Source organism: Diabrotica virgifera, chromosome 4 (assembly GCF_917563875.1).
Source record: "Diabrotica virgifera virgifera chromosome 4, PGI_DIABVI_V3a".
Lineage (NCBI taxonomy): Eukaryota > Metazoa > Arthropoda > Insecta > Coleoptera > Chrysomelidae > Diabrotica > Diabrotica virgifera.
The window spans coordinates 65,074,708-65,090,738 of NC_065446.1; positions in this window are offsets into that span (position 1 = coordinate 65,074,708).

The following is a 16,031-nucleotide window of genomic DNA, read 5'->3' on the forward strand; positions in this document are numbered from 1 at the left end:
AAATATGTTTTTGTGCGTGTTTCAATAAATGTTATACCTATAAAAAATAATAATATGATAATTTCTTTAACATTTTTTCCGTAATAAGAATAAACAAGAATGGTATCCCGTTTTGTCCAACTCTCTCCTACGTAACATGTTTAAATAATAATAGGTGGACCAAAAGACTCATAGAATGGACACCTAGAGAAAATACCGAAGTAGACCACCAAAAATATGGATGGATGACTTAAAAAAAGTGAGAAATTGAATAGAGAAGGTACAAGATAAAGAATAATGGAGGAACATGGAGGAGACTTATATCCAACAGTGGGTACAAGAGGTTGAGGAATGATAATGATGATGATGATGACTACCTACTTGTTTAAATGAAAGCGAGAATAATTGAGATGGCATAAAAGGGAGAAAGATAAAATTTATCTTTCTCTCATATTTAATATGAACAGTACATAAAATAAAATTTCATAAATAGATTGATCCTGGAAGATTCAATAAGAAAAGAAGCGGTCAAATGGTTAATCAGGAACGTTCCTCTATAAATTGGTTGTTTATGTTTATACAGGGTGTGTCAAAAGTAGCGGGGCGGTGGAATATTTCGCAAAACGAATATCTGATCGAAAAAATGAAAATCACTTCTTCAATATTTTTCAAAAATCAATCGAATAACATCAAACACGACTCTTCACTCCATCCCCTGAAGGTGGGCGGTGAGGACAGGAGTGGGGTGGGGGTCAAATTTAAAATCTGAAGAAAAACCCAAATTATTTATTGCAAATTTAGATTATTTATGCAAAAATAAGTAGGTAACTTGGAGACTTTTATTTGTTTATACCCTAGAGAAAAAGATTTCCTTATATCCTAGGAAAATTATGGAAGCGGTCTAATACCTCGAGGAATACACTTCTAAATGAAAAGATGAAAAACATGTGTTCAATATTTTCAAAAATCCATCGAATGACACCAAACATGACTACATCACCCCCACCCTATAGAAGTACCTATACTTACATAAATAATTATAATACTATACATACCCAAATAACCAATTAGTCCAGAAAGCCACTGCGCATCCGCTAGGAAAAATATTCTGATTCGGATTTTTTGCACAATCTTACTCAAAAAGGACTCCTTTTAACAAATTTGCATGTTGCCAGGACCAAAAGGTGGTACAACATTTTTTAAACGTTTTTTTTTGTTTTTTTCCTAAAATTATTTTTTTTGCATGGAAAAAAGTTTTTTTTAGGTTTTTTGGATCATTCCAACCAGAAAAGGTCTTTAGTGACTTTTCTCTAAAATGATAGTTTTTGACATATAAGCGATTAAAAATTGAAAAATTGCGAAATCGGCCATTTTCAACCCTCAAAAATTATGTGAAAAACTGAAAATTTGAATGTTAATAAGGTAGGTAGATATTATTTAAACATCTATTGATGAAATCCCGAAGAGTTTTTTGAAATACAATATTCAAAACTCCTTTGTTTTTTAATTGCTAATCAAGCGTGTGCGACACTATTTTCCACCGACATCGACAGTATGGTGCAAATGAAAGGAATAAATTCGTTATTTCGTAAACCGGCGACTTTACGAAAAAATCCCGAAACAGGTCGATTTTTATTTTTAAGTTATGATATTGTGGCATATCACTTGGCAACGTGGCATTGGAACGCAAATAAGGTGTTTAAATTTACTCCTGCATTTTCCCCGAATATCGCGTGGTGTAGTGAAATTTAAATACAAAGCAAGTGCGAAACGTAAATTGTAAAAGTGAAGACGTTCTATTGGGACAAAAAAAGTGGAAATAGACAAACATAAACAGAACAGCGTTTTTTATAAGGTAACTATTGTGGTTGATAAATAATAAACATTGGAACACTACAAAAAGCTAAATGGTCAAGCAGATAAGAAAACCAGTATACCAGAGGCGAAGTTCTGCTTGAGTTTTAAGCAGTGTTGCCGGATTTAAAATAAAAACAACAATCTACAGGAAATAAAAATAAGAGTACTTTCGAAAAATAAGAATATTTTTGGTGCGTGGATAAGTGGACACACCTCCGCGTGGTTGAAACGGGTGTGGCTCATTTTACGCTACGTAACAAAATAGTAAAATTCTAATCTCTGAGATTGGATAAAAGCAAAGTCTTACGAACCGTCGAAGTGAGAAAGATTCTAACGCTAGCCTAGAGATTTAGAAAAATAATCCATAGTCGAAAAAAGATGGAGGAAATGATGAAAAAGATGAGTGAAAAATTAGATTGTATGGATAATAGAGGCATAAGAATAGAACAAAAACTAAATGAAGTGCAAAATGATTTACAGCTCATGAAACTGGAAATCGTAGAATTAAAAGCTGAAAATATAGCATTAAAATCAGAAAATAAAGTACACGAAAAAAGAATAGAAGATCTAGAAAGAGAGGTAAGAAAGAAAAATATTATAGTATACGGTATAACAGAGAAAGAAGGTGAACAAGAAAATGATATGATAAAAAGTATACAAAATATGGCAATTAAAATCCAAGTTCCACTAAACGAACACACAGACATAATAGACATAAAACGCGTTGGTATACAAAGAGATCCCCTAAGACAGTTACCGAGACCTATACTACTGGAACTTAAAAACGGTTCCAAAAGAACTGAAATATTGAACCAATCGAAAAGACTAAAAGGAACATACATTTACCTAAGTGAAGATTATTCCAAGGAGATACAAGACCAGAGAAAAATACTGAAACAACACTTAAAGGAAGCAAGAGAAAGGGGTCAGAAGGCATCGCTAAATTATAATAAGCTAAAAATAAACGACAAAACATATACTGTGGAAAGCTTAGGATACAAGAGGACACAAAGCGAAACGATGAATACTAAAACACCTCAAGGAAAACCCAGAGGAAGAACATATACTGAAAGATCACCAGGAGATGACGAAAATGAATCAGAAAATATGGCGAAAATAACCAAGACTGCAAATAATTCCGGCACAAAGCCAAAAAATTGAGATTGTATGTAAAAGTAGCACATAGTAAAGAATACCGGCAAACGAATATGGAAAACGCATTTATGGAATGTAAAGAGACTGTAAAGAAAATGGATGAAAACCTGAAGACGAAACTAGCACGGAAAAAGAACAACGAATCAAACATAAGAAAAAGAGATAGAAAAAGAAAAACCAAGAAGAAAAATAGAGTAAAAGTAGGAACCTGGAACGTTCAAACATTATTGAGACCAGGAAATATGGAAGAAGTAGCAAGAGAAATGCAAAGATACAGAATAGACATACTAGCACTACAAGAAGTACGATGGAAAGGAGAAGGAAATATCAAAAAGAAAAACTACACAATATACTACTCGGGAGAAAACAAGCAAGGGAAAAACGGTACAGCATTCATGGTTAACAGTAAGATTAGGGACAAAGTTATAGAATTTAAAGCGATAAATGGACGAATGTCGTATATAAAAGTAGAAAACAAACAAGCCAATATGACAATCATAAACATATATGCACCCACAGAAAATGCACCAGAAAATGATAAAATTGAATTGTATGGACAACTGGAAGAATTATATGAAAGATTACCCAGAAATGATATAGTACTAACGGTTGGTGACTTTAATGCAAAAGTAGGCAAAGAAAACCAGTATAAGGAAGTAGCAGGGAAAGAAACTATTCATGACGAGACAAACGATAACGGAAGAAAATTATGCCAACTAGCAGCAATAACAAACAGTTACATTATAAGTACAAACTTCATGCACAGAAGAGAGCATAAAGTAACATGGTTGATACCTGGCACAACAGATGGCAATCAGATAGATCACATATTAATATCCAAAAAAATGAAAAGCAATAATGTACGATGTCAGATCATTTAGAGGAGCAAACGCGGACACAGACCATTTTCTAGTAATAGGAGAAATCAAAATGAAGATAATTAAAGCAGAGAGAACAAGACAAAACAAAAGAAGATGGAATCTGGAGAAGTTAAAAGTACAGGAACTAAGAGAACAATATGAGACAACCCTAAAGAAAAACCTAACACAAGCAAATAACACAGAGGACATATGGAAAAATATAAAAGAATCCATTTTGAATTCAGTTGACGAGGTGCTAGGACAGAGGGAAATAAAAAGAAGGAAAGAGTGGTTTGATGCAGAATGCGAAAACAAAATCAAACAGAAAAACCAAGCAAGAGATAAATGGATATCAACTAAAGAAGTGCATCATCGAAACGAATATAAAGAAAAAAAGAAAGCAGCCGATAATTGTTGCAAGAACAAAAAAAAACTGTGGATCGAAGAGCTGTTAAAGGAACTAGAAATGAATAGTAAAGACAGCGCAAAACTATTTGGATACCTAAAAGCTCAACAAAGAAAAGGCAGACCAGTAGTTAAAATTGACAATAGATCATGGGAAACACACTTCAAAGAACTATATAGATGCAAAGAAAGCCCGGCAGAGGAGGTAAGCGCAATGGAAGACATTAGAGATAATGAAATAGGGATGCCAACACATGATGAATATTTAGCCATCATTCAAAGAATGAAACAGAAAAGAACACCAGGCCCAGATGAAATTCCCAATGAGCTCATTAAAAACAGAGGGGAAAAGTTATTAACAAGCATCTATAACCTAATAGTTAGAATATGGGAAGCAGAAGAAATGCCCGAGGATTGGAAAGAAGGCAGAATTATACCAATATTTAAGAAAGGAGAAGTAACAAACTGTAACAATTATAGAGCAATATCTCTACTGAGTACAACATATAAAATTCTAACAGCACTCATCAAACAAAAACTCAATCAATTCACAGAGAAAAAAATTGGGGACTACCAGCAAGGATTCAGAGAAGGCAGATCCACTACAGATGCGATCCACATAGTTACACAAACAATCGAAAAATGCCACGAACACAACATAGAACTCCACATCCTCTTCGTAGACTTCAGACAAGCCTTTGACTGTATTGAAAGAAATAAATTATTTATTGAAATGAAAAATCAAGATATACCAACAAAATTAATCAGATTAACAAAAATGACCATGGATGGAGCTCGAGCCAAAGTAACAACAGAAGAAGGTAGCACAAAATCAATTGCAATAGAAACAGGAGTGCGACAAGGCGACTCCCTGTCAACCACATTATTCAACATAGCACTAGAAGGAACAGTCAAGGCCAGCAAAATTAAAGGAACTATAGCCCACTCCTCAACACAAATAGTTGCATATGCAGATGATTTAGTTCTTATGGGAAGAGACAAGGAAAGATTAAAGGAAGCAGTAACAATCCTGGCAAAAGAAGCACGGAAAAGAGGTCTAGAAATTAACGAAGGAAAAACAAAATATCTACTCTGCTCTAGAAGAGAAGATAAGAGGATGAGAGAAATCAAAATAGAAAACTACACTTTTGAAAGAGTCCAACAATTTAAATATTTGGGAGTAATAGTGAATGGCCAAAACAAGAGAAGTGAAGAAGTAACGGAACGAATACTAACAGGCAACAAAACATACTGGAGATATCATAGGCTTATGAAGGACAAGAACTTATCCAGAAATACAAAACTGAAAATATACAGAGTTGCAATCAGACCAGTAGTTACGTACGGAGCTGAGACAATGTGCCTCACGGAAAAAGATGAAGAAAAATTGAGAATATTCGAAAGGAAAATCCTCAGACGCATCATGGGCCCGATAAGAATAGACAACGGAGAAATGAGAAGAAGAATAAACTATGAACTAAGAGGCGTAATGAAGGGAGAAGATATAGTTAGATTTAATAAATCGAAGAGGCTGAGATGGCTGGGACACATAGAAAGAAGGAAAAACGACCGACTGATTAAGAAGATCACCAGATGGAAACCGGCAACTGAAAGACCAAGAGGAAGACCCAGAGAGAGATGGGAGGACCAGGTCATGAGAGATATCCAAATTCTGGAAGTGAGAAACTGGAGGGAACTATGCACATATCGAAATGAGTGGAAGAAAATAATATCGAAAGCCAAGTCATACAACAAACTTTGAAAACATACAAGTGGAATAGTCCAGAGAAATAAGATTTTTCTCGTGACACATCCCCCTCCAGGCTGAAACCAAATTTTTTGAGTAGTATGGACATCTATATTAATAACCTATATGATTCCTGTAGCCGATTTTGATGATATTCATAGCTATAAACAAATGAAGATCAAAAAACGCTAAATTTTCGCTTTTTTCGTCTATTACTAAAAAATGAAGCATTTTAAACAAATTTTAGACTAATAAACTGATAGATCATATAAAAAACTTCAATATGGCGTTCACTGCATATGTTTATCCTTATTTGTTGCTTAGAAAATTGTAAAATAAGTCATAAATTTTGAGATTATATAAATGTTCATAACTTATGCAAAAATTAAGTTAGAACTTTCTTATTACACGGAATGCTGAGACTTTTGGTGCTTAAATTATATTCTAAATTTCAAAGCAATTGGTCAAATAGTTTAAAAGTTATTTAATTTGTTTATCCCAAATTAATTTTTTTGCAACACTATAAGTCAGAAAACGATGAGCTTACAGTAATACTTTGGACAGTTTATGAAAGAAGGAGATTTATTCTATTAACTTAATTTAAAAAAATGACAAAAAATAATTATAAATAGTGTAAAATTATTTTGCAAAAATATGTCGATTTTTTGCTTAAAAACAATTAGAATAACTTTTTAACCGTTACCCGCAGAAAAATTATTTTTCCATATTTAGAAAGACTAAATTTTTATACACATTTAGAAAGAAAAACAATTGTCCTACGACAATTAGGGACAAAGTTAGCCCCCTTCTTTTTTTAATTCACGGCAGCTTTGTTTATAACAATTAAGAAATAAAATTACCAGCATTTGAAAGAACATACTTCAAAGTTTTAACTTACCAAGTATACAAAAGATTTCCTTTCAAGAAAATCGTCCACAAAGCTTAAAAATGTGGCCCTTAAAATCGGCCGGCGCGCGGCGTTGAAACTTGGGATAGCGATGAGAGGGGGGAAGGAGCTGTTAACTGTATCTCTGGTTCTCGATTATTTATTTCGTTGTTTATTTTTTAATTTGTATGTACTTTTTACGTACATTACGAATATGTGTTATTTAAATAAACTAATTGTTATATACACCATCAAATTTGTTTAAACAATTTTTTTCAATTTTTTTAATAATATTTTATGTAACTTTTATTGTAAAACGTACATATTAGTTATACAGGGCGTAACAAAAATACAGGTCATAAATTAAATCACATATTCTGGGACCAAAAATAGATCGATTGGTCCTAACTTACCTTAATACAAATGTGCACATAAAAAAGTTATAGCCCTTTGAAGTTACAAAATGAAAATCGATTTTTTCAAATATATCGAAAACTATTAGAGATTTTTTATTGAAAATGGACATGTATCATTCTCAGGGCCGTCTTAACCCGGGGGTGCAAGGGGTGCGAGGCACCCGGGCGCCAAGCCCAAGGGGCGCAAGCCGAACATTTGCTAAGCTCAAAATTGCGCTTTTTGTCCTTACAAAAAACCTAAAAATAACAAAAACATACAAGTGCGCTTTCGGTATTTTTTACAAAGGCTATTAATCTTACTACACCTACAATACGCAAATGTAATACGAAACCCATTTAGTTTATTCCGACAATAATTTCAAAAAGGTGACGCGTACACTATTTTGACCAATATTGAATGTCGAGTAACAATGAATCACCATCTTGTAAAAATTATCAGTGTATCCGATTCTGCTGATAAAAGAATAATTGCCGTTGGGGAGCTATGTATAGTATGTATTCCACTTTTAGCGACGCCTTTTATAATAGGAAAATATAAATGCTGATCTTCTAAAACCTAATTTTATTTATTACGTTTGCGGCAAGAAAGACGTTTATTTTACGTTTTTAGAAAGACGTGAGAGAAGGGTAGCCACTTAATTTCTGAAAAAAAAAATGTACCTAGATCAGGGGTGGGCAAAAGCCGGCCCGCGGGCCGCATCCGGCCCTTTTGCTTACTTTATCCGGCCCGTTGAGAAATCCCGCAAGCAATTTTTTTTAAGAGCATAGGCGCAATGCTTTTTAAATACATTCATTTTTTTCGAATCCTGAAAAAACTAATAAGTATTTTTAAAAAATTTAAACACTAAATGAAATATTACATTATTGCCGAGGGCCGAAAGTCCCTGAAAACTTTTATGTTTATTTTAACAAGTCACAGGGGTGAAAAAACAAGAGAAAATTGAATGTGCTTTTTAATTCCAAATATCTCATTCAAAAGAAACTGTTTGTTTATTCTAAGGGATTTTCGGCCCTCGGTAATAATGTAATCTGTCATTCTGCGTTTAAATTTTTCAAAAATATTTTTTTTAGTTTTCTCAGGTTTCGAAAAAAAGGAATGCATTTAAAAAGCATTGGTCCGAAATTTTTCGCCTACGCTCTTTATCTCTTTTATGCGATTTTGTTGAAATCAACAGTATTAGTGTTCGTAGTGTTCAATGAAATGAATCTCTACTCTACTGCTTTTCTTAAAAGCATCTATGTTTAACTCGGTCAAGCCGCGAATATTTTTCGGCCAGAGTATTGGTCGTCTACCAGAACCCTTTTCTATCGATTTGACCCTTCATAATCAGCTGCTGCAACAACTTGCAACAACGTACTTATCATTTCTAAGTATGTGCCTTTCTCCTTGCTCTCTTTCTCCTTTTAATGATTTCTCACCATTTCGTTCGTAATATGATTGGTCCATGGTATTTTCAAAATTCTCCTAAAAAGCCACATCTCAAAAGCTTCCAGGTTTCTCATTAAGTCAGCATTAACAATCCAATAAACGAGAATAGAGTAGACATACCATTTTTATTATTATCCCGGTTTTTTATAGGGTTCTCTGCCTTCCGGTTCCCAGTTTCCAGCTTCGTTCGTCCGTCGTTGCGTTCGCCAGGGTAAAGGTTTCTTTTTGACATTACCTTCTGAATGCCACAGGGCTAGGATTGTTTCGACCCTCCTCTCTTCTTTCGCTTGGCGTCAATTTTAAAATTTGTTTTGGCAGCCTGTCGTCGTCCATTCTTTCTACATGACCATACCAGATCAGTTGTCTCTTTTGAATTTCGTCGATGATGGTTGACTTGACATAACGTTTTACCATTCGATATCGGATTTGCAGATTGAATCTTTGGTTACTCGGAAATTTCCTTATCTTCATAAAGGCTGCTCTTGAATTTCTGAATTTCATTTTTTATCTAGATCCTTGTTATGGCTTAATATAATGGACCACATTAAAAATTTCGTAATTTTACTGGGAACAAGTGGTTTGCATGTACACCCACACCCAACTATGACAATTTATTATTAGTATTATCTATTTAACAGTCAAATGTCTTTGTCCAAATTCTTTAAAATGATATACTTACCTATAGTATTGTTGTCAAAAAAATTTTTTGGGCAGAGAAAAACATCCACCAAAAACATTAGCGTGTCGTACATACTGGGTATGGCATAGGTCTCCGGCCCGGGAAACATTTTGAGAATTTCATTTTGGCCCGCGCTTAAAAGTATTTGCCCACCCCTGACCTAGATCTAAAAAAAGCCTTGCTAGAAAGTCATACAGTAGACTCGGTCAATTCAGCAGCAGTTGAACGCGAAAGAAAAAGGTGGACGGCGGTTTTAGAAAGAATTATCGAAATAATAACATTTTTAGCACGACAAAATTTACCATTAAGAGGAACCAGTCAAAGGTTCCATGAATAGGATAACTTTTTAAAATTAATAGAATGTATTTCCAATTTTGATAATACGCTATCAGAACACATATTACACGAATTGTTGTCCAATCTCCCTTTTTTCTGGAAATCTAATGAACTTTCTTATTTTAAATGGAACAACCTGTATATTTTTTGCGTTTTGAAGTCGTTAAGAAATACTGATTATTTTTTATGTGATATTCCTTATACCTCAATGCCATAATTTCGGAGTTATTGCGACATTTATTAAAAAAAAACTTTAAAAGAAATTATAGACATCAATTTTTTCGGCCCGGTTAGACATTTTCTAGGTTCTTTGGATCATTGGGAATAAAAAAAGGTTTTTTGTAATTTTTCTCTGAAGTTAATCGGTTCCGAGTTATAAACAATTTAAAACTGAAAAAAAATTGAAAAATGACGATTTTAAAGGTTCAAAAACACAAGTAAAAAGAATAATTTTTAAAATTACGAAGTACCAAAATTCAAGCTCAAACCTTCTTCTATCAGCTCTCTATAAGAATTGTTGGCACGTTTTATTATAAAACATTATTTTTTATTGTTAATGAAACTCATAAGAGAGGACGGGCGATCGGGCTGGGCTGCATTAACTACTAAAAAACAATATTTTAGAATGAAATAAGACCAAATCACTTATCGGTAGCTGATACAATAAAGTTTGAGTTTGAATTTAGGCACTTTAGTTTCAAAAATAATATTTTTTACTTAAGTTTTTGAACCTAGAAAATCAGCTATTTTCGATTTTTTTCAGAGTTTTAAATTGTTTAGGAAAAAATTATAAAAGACCTTTTTTATTCCCAATGATCCAAAAAACCTAAAAAAATGGCTAACCGGGCCGAAAAAATTGATTTTTAAATTTCCTTTAAAATTGTTTTTAATAAATGTCATAATAACTCCAAAATTGTGGCATTTAGGTATAGGGAACATAACATGAAAATTTCTTGGATACTTAAAAACGCAAAAATATATAGAGTGTTCTATTTAAATTAAGAAAGTTCATTAGATTTCCAGAGAAACGGAAGATTTGACAACAATGTAATTACCACTATAATATCGGCCGCATTAGAAGACCCTGGCTCACAAAAAGCTATAAAAATCGTTTTAGCGGTTTCCGAGAAATTACAGTGTTTCTATACTCTCTCGCTACCCTGTATAATCTTCTGACAAAAGGGGGCGCAAAGATGAGTCTTGCACCCCGGCGCCGTGTATGCTTAAGACGGCCCTGATCATTCTTATGACAGGAACATCTTAAAGAAAAATTATAGTGAAATTTTTGCATCCCATAAAAATTTTATGGGGGTTTTGTTCCCTTAATCCCCCAAACTTTTGTGTACAACCCAATTAAATTATTATTGTGGTACCATTAGTTAAACTCACTGTTTTTAAAACTTTTTTGCCTCTTAGTATTTTTTCGATAAGGCAGTTTTTATCGAGTTGCGGCTTCTTTTTTAATATGATTACATAAAAATTTTATGGGGGTTTGTTCTTTTACACCCCCCAAATGTTTGTGTACGTTCAAATTGAACTATTACTGCGGCACCATTATTTAAACACAATGTTTCTAAAACTTTTTTTGTCTCTTAGTATTTTTTCGATAAGGCACCTTTTATCAAGATGTGGCTTCTTTTTTAATATGGTTCAAAATATGCCTAAAAATGTAAATTATAAATAATAAATTTTCATACGATTACCAAGTCTTCATAATCGTACTTAACCATATTATACAAATATGTGGTGGATTTGACGAATATTTAAAATATCTCAATAAAAACTGACTTTTCGAAAAAGTACTAAGAGGCAAAAAAGTTTTAAAAACATTGTGTTTAACTAATAGTACCACATTAATAATTTAATTGGAACGAACACAAAAGTTTGGGGGGGGGGGGTTTACAGGAAAAAAACCCCCATACAATTTTTATGGGGTGTCAAAATTTTACTATAATTTTTTTGTAAGATGCTCCTGCCATAAAAATACCACATGTCTATTTTCAATAAAAAATCTCTTCTATATATTGAACAAAATCGATTTTCATTTTGTAAATTCAAAGGGCTGTAACTTTTTTTATGTGCATATTTATACTAAGGTAAGTTAGGTTCAATCGAACTATTTTTTGTCCCAGAATATGCGCTTAAATTTATTACCTGTATTTTTGTTACACCCTGTAATTATTATATTACTAATCCTATTCAATTATTCCTAAATCTAAAATTGGCTTATAATATTAAATTGAAAATAAAAAATCTCAAATAAACTAGGATTTATTTCTTGATAAACATGCTACTAGATGAACGAAAAATGAAATGTAACAAAATTAGAGAGAGGATAAAAAGAACAAAATTATTTTCAGAAATTTTCTACAATATTGTAATAATTGTATCTTACAACATTGAAAGTTATAATTTTAAGATTGCAAAAAATCAAAATATATTTCATACATTTTGGTATGATAGCAAGACTATTAAAATAAAATTAAAGGAGGTTTATCTAGGAATACTTGTATTTTTATGAAAAACCTAACAATTATCAGTTACCCATTCATTATAAGTTTTTGTAAAGTCAAGTGCATATGATCCACTCCTATAATTGCCAACAAAGTCATCCTAAAAATATCGTAAAAGAATTTCCAAAAATTGTTTACACAATTTACATAGTTAATTAAATAACCACTTTATTAACAAAAAACATATCCGTAACGTACGCAAAGAGTACATGCAGATTAAAAAAGAAACTCCAAAATAGATAATAGAGAAAGATTGAGGTTTTGATAACCGAAGTCCATAAACTATTTATATCTCTGTACTAACAAGTACTCGGTGCAACCAGTTTTGCAAGAGCAGACAGTTTATTTTAATAAAATATCTGATATAAAGAAGATCTGTTGATCGGATCGGCACTAACGGTTCTTAGCTTAATTTCTAACCCCAATCAATTACGTTTATCTCTTTTTTGGTGGTTCTGTAACTTCAGTTTTTCATTCATCTAATAGCATGTTTACTAAAAAAATAAAACCTAGTTTATTTGAGATTTTCTGATTTCCATAGACCAATACTATTTTTAGAAACAATCGAATGGGATAATTTGTTTTTCATACTTTAAATTATTACTAAGTTTAATAAAAAACTATGTATTCATAAATATGTATGTTTTGTGATTAAAATTACTTCAAATATTATTTAAAAAAATGAAAAAAAATTGTTTAAACAAATTTGATGGTGTATAGAACAATTAATTTATTTAAATAATGCATACTCGTACTGTACGCAAAAAGTACATACAAAATAAAAAAGAAACGTCGAAATTCATAGGCGAGAACAAGAGATACAGCTAACATTTCCTTCCCCCTTCTCATCGATCTCCCAAGTTTCGAGGCCGGCCGATTTTAAGGGTCACATTTTGAAGTTTTGTGGACGATTTGTTTGAAAGTATATATTTTTTATACTTGGTACATTAAAACTCTGAAGTATGCTCTTTCCAATGTGACTGATTTGATTTCGTTGTTATAAAGAAAGCTGCTGTGAATTAAAAAATGGGGGGCGGCAACTTCGTCCCTAATTGTCCTAGGACAATTTTTTCTTTTTTAAATTTGTATAAGAATTCAGTCTTTCTAAATGTGAAAAAATAATTTTTCTACGGGTAGGTAATGGTTAAAAAGTTATTCTAATTGTTTTTAAGCAAAAAATCGACATGTTTTTGCAAAATAATTTTGCGATACTTAGAATTATTTTTTGTCATTCTTTTTAATTAAGTCATTAGTATAAATCTTCTTCTTTCATAAACTATCCAAAGTATTACTATAACTTCATCATTTTCTGGCTTACAGTGTTACAAAAAAAATTAATTTGGGAAAAACAAATTAACTAACTCTTAAACTATTTGACCAATTGTTATTAAATTTAGTGTGTAAGTTAAGCACCAGAAGTCCCAGTATTCCGTATAATAAGAAGATTCTAAGTTCATTTTTAGATAAGTTATGAATATTTATAAAAACTCAAAATTTATGAATTATTTTGCAATTTTCTAAGCAACCAATAAGGATAGACATAATCAGCGGGAGCCATATTGAAGTTTTTTATATGGTTTATGAGTTTCTTATTTCCAAATTTGTTTAAAATGCTTAGCCATTTGGCAATTAACGAAAAAAGCGAAAATTTAGCGTTTTTTGATTTTAATTGTTTATAACTAAATATATCATCAAAATCGGCTGCAGGAAACATATAGGTGATTATTATAGATGTCCACACTACTCAAAAAATTTGGTTTAGGCCTGGAGGGGGTTGTGTCACCAACAGGCTATTTTTTTCCTTATTTCTATGAACTAGAATGCGGAGTGATTCACCGCAATAAGCGAATCTGAGAGCTCTAAGTAAGAGCGGCAAACATTCCACCTGGAATGAAAAGCCCTGATGATGATGATGATTGTGGCATATATGGTATACTAGTGACGTCATCCATTTGGACGTGATGACGTAATCGATGATTTTTTTAAATAAGAATAGGGGTCGTGTGCTAGCTCATTTGAAAGGGTCTTCAATTCTCTATTCAGTAATATAAACATTTACATAAGTCCAAAAAAGAAGTAGAAGGACACCCTGTATAAATAATTATGTAAATGTTTACATTACTTAATAGAGAATTGAAGAACCTTTCAAATGAGCTACCACACGACCCCTATTTTCATTAAAAAAAATCATCGATTACGTCATCACGCCCAGACGGATGACGTCACTAGTATACCATATATGCCACAATATCATAACTTAAAAATAAAAATCGAAAATCGAACTGTTTCGGGATTTTTCCTTAAAGTCGCCGGTTTACGAAATAACGAATTTATTCCTTTCATTTGTACCATACTGTCGGTGGAAAATAGTGTCGCGCACGCTTGAGTAGCAATTAAAAAACAAAGGAGTTTTGAATATTGTATTACAAAAAACTCTTCGGTATTTCATCAATTGATGTTTAAAGAATATCTACCTACCTTGGCAACATTCAAATTTTCAGTTTTTCACATAATTTTTGAGGGTTGAAAATGGCCAATTTCGCAATTTTTCAATTTTTAATCGCTTATATGTCAAAAACTATTATTTTTAGAGAAAAGTCACTAAAGACCTTTTCTGTTTGGAATGATCCAAAAAACCTAAAAAAAACTTTTTTCCATGCAAAAAAAATAATTTTAGGAAAAAAACAAAAAAAAACGTTTAAAAAATTTTTGACCACCTTTTGGTCCTGGCAACATGCAAATTTGTTAAAAGGAGTCCTTTTTGAGTAAGATTGTGCAAAAAATCCGAATTAGAATATTTTTCCTAGCGGATGCGCAGTGGCTTTCTGGACTAAATATTTATTTTTGAATTAAATATTTTTGATTACCTATCCAAAATATGTACATGTACAAAGCTTTTGACGTACCTAATGTTTGTAACATCTGTAATTTGTTAATTAATTTATTCTGTTACAGATATTTATTATTATTAAATAAAAGTTACTATAAAAATACAAAAAGTCGATACGAAACATTTGATGTGCGCCCTCTACTAGTCACAGATATTAGTACCGCAGTAAAATCGCACCGCCAGCAAAGAAATCTATTAAGAGGTACAAGGAAATTATTTCTAAGTCTTAGATGGCTATGAGTGTGTGTTACATCGACTGGGCAAATAAAATAAATAAATATGTACTATAAACTAAAAAATAAAACAACGTGGAATGAAGTAAACACTTCTGTTGTATATAGGTATATGAATTTATTAAAATTCTTAAAATTTATCCACGAAGTAGTGAAAAATGTACAAAACGTTTTCGGTCAAACTGACCATCATTAGTGTAAACGTCCAGTGTACAAGTAATTGTAACTAGCCACTTCAATAGGTGTAAAAGTGGCTGGTTACAATTACTTGTACACTGGACGTTTACACTGATGATGGTCAGTTTTACCGAAAACATTTTGTACATTTTCCACTCCCTCGTGGATACATTTTAAGAATTTTAATAAATTCATATACATACCTATACAAGGTGAGTCATGAGGAAGTGTACATACTCCTACTGTACATTGTTTAATAATATACAGGGCGAGTTTCGCATTTTGACAGAAATTTGTATTCGTCATAATTTTTGAACGGTCAGATCGATGTGTCTCTTATTTTGGTCAATCGTTACACTATTGCCACCTAATCAACTGATTTATTCAAACTAGAAAAAAATCAGGTCCGGCTTTAAAAAAATTAGTTCGTTTGGGTCTTAGAAAAAATTTCACCCTGCATAAGCTTTTT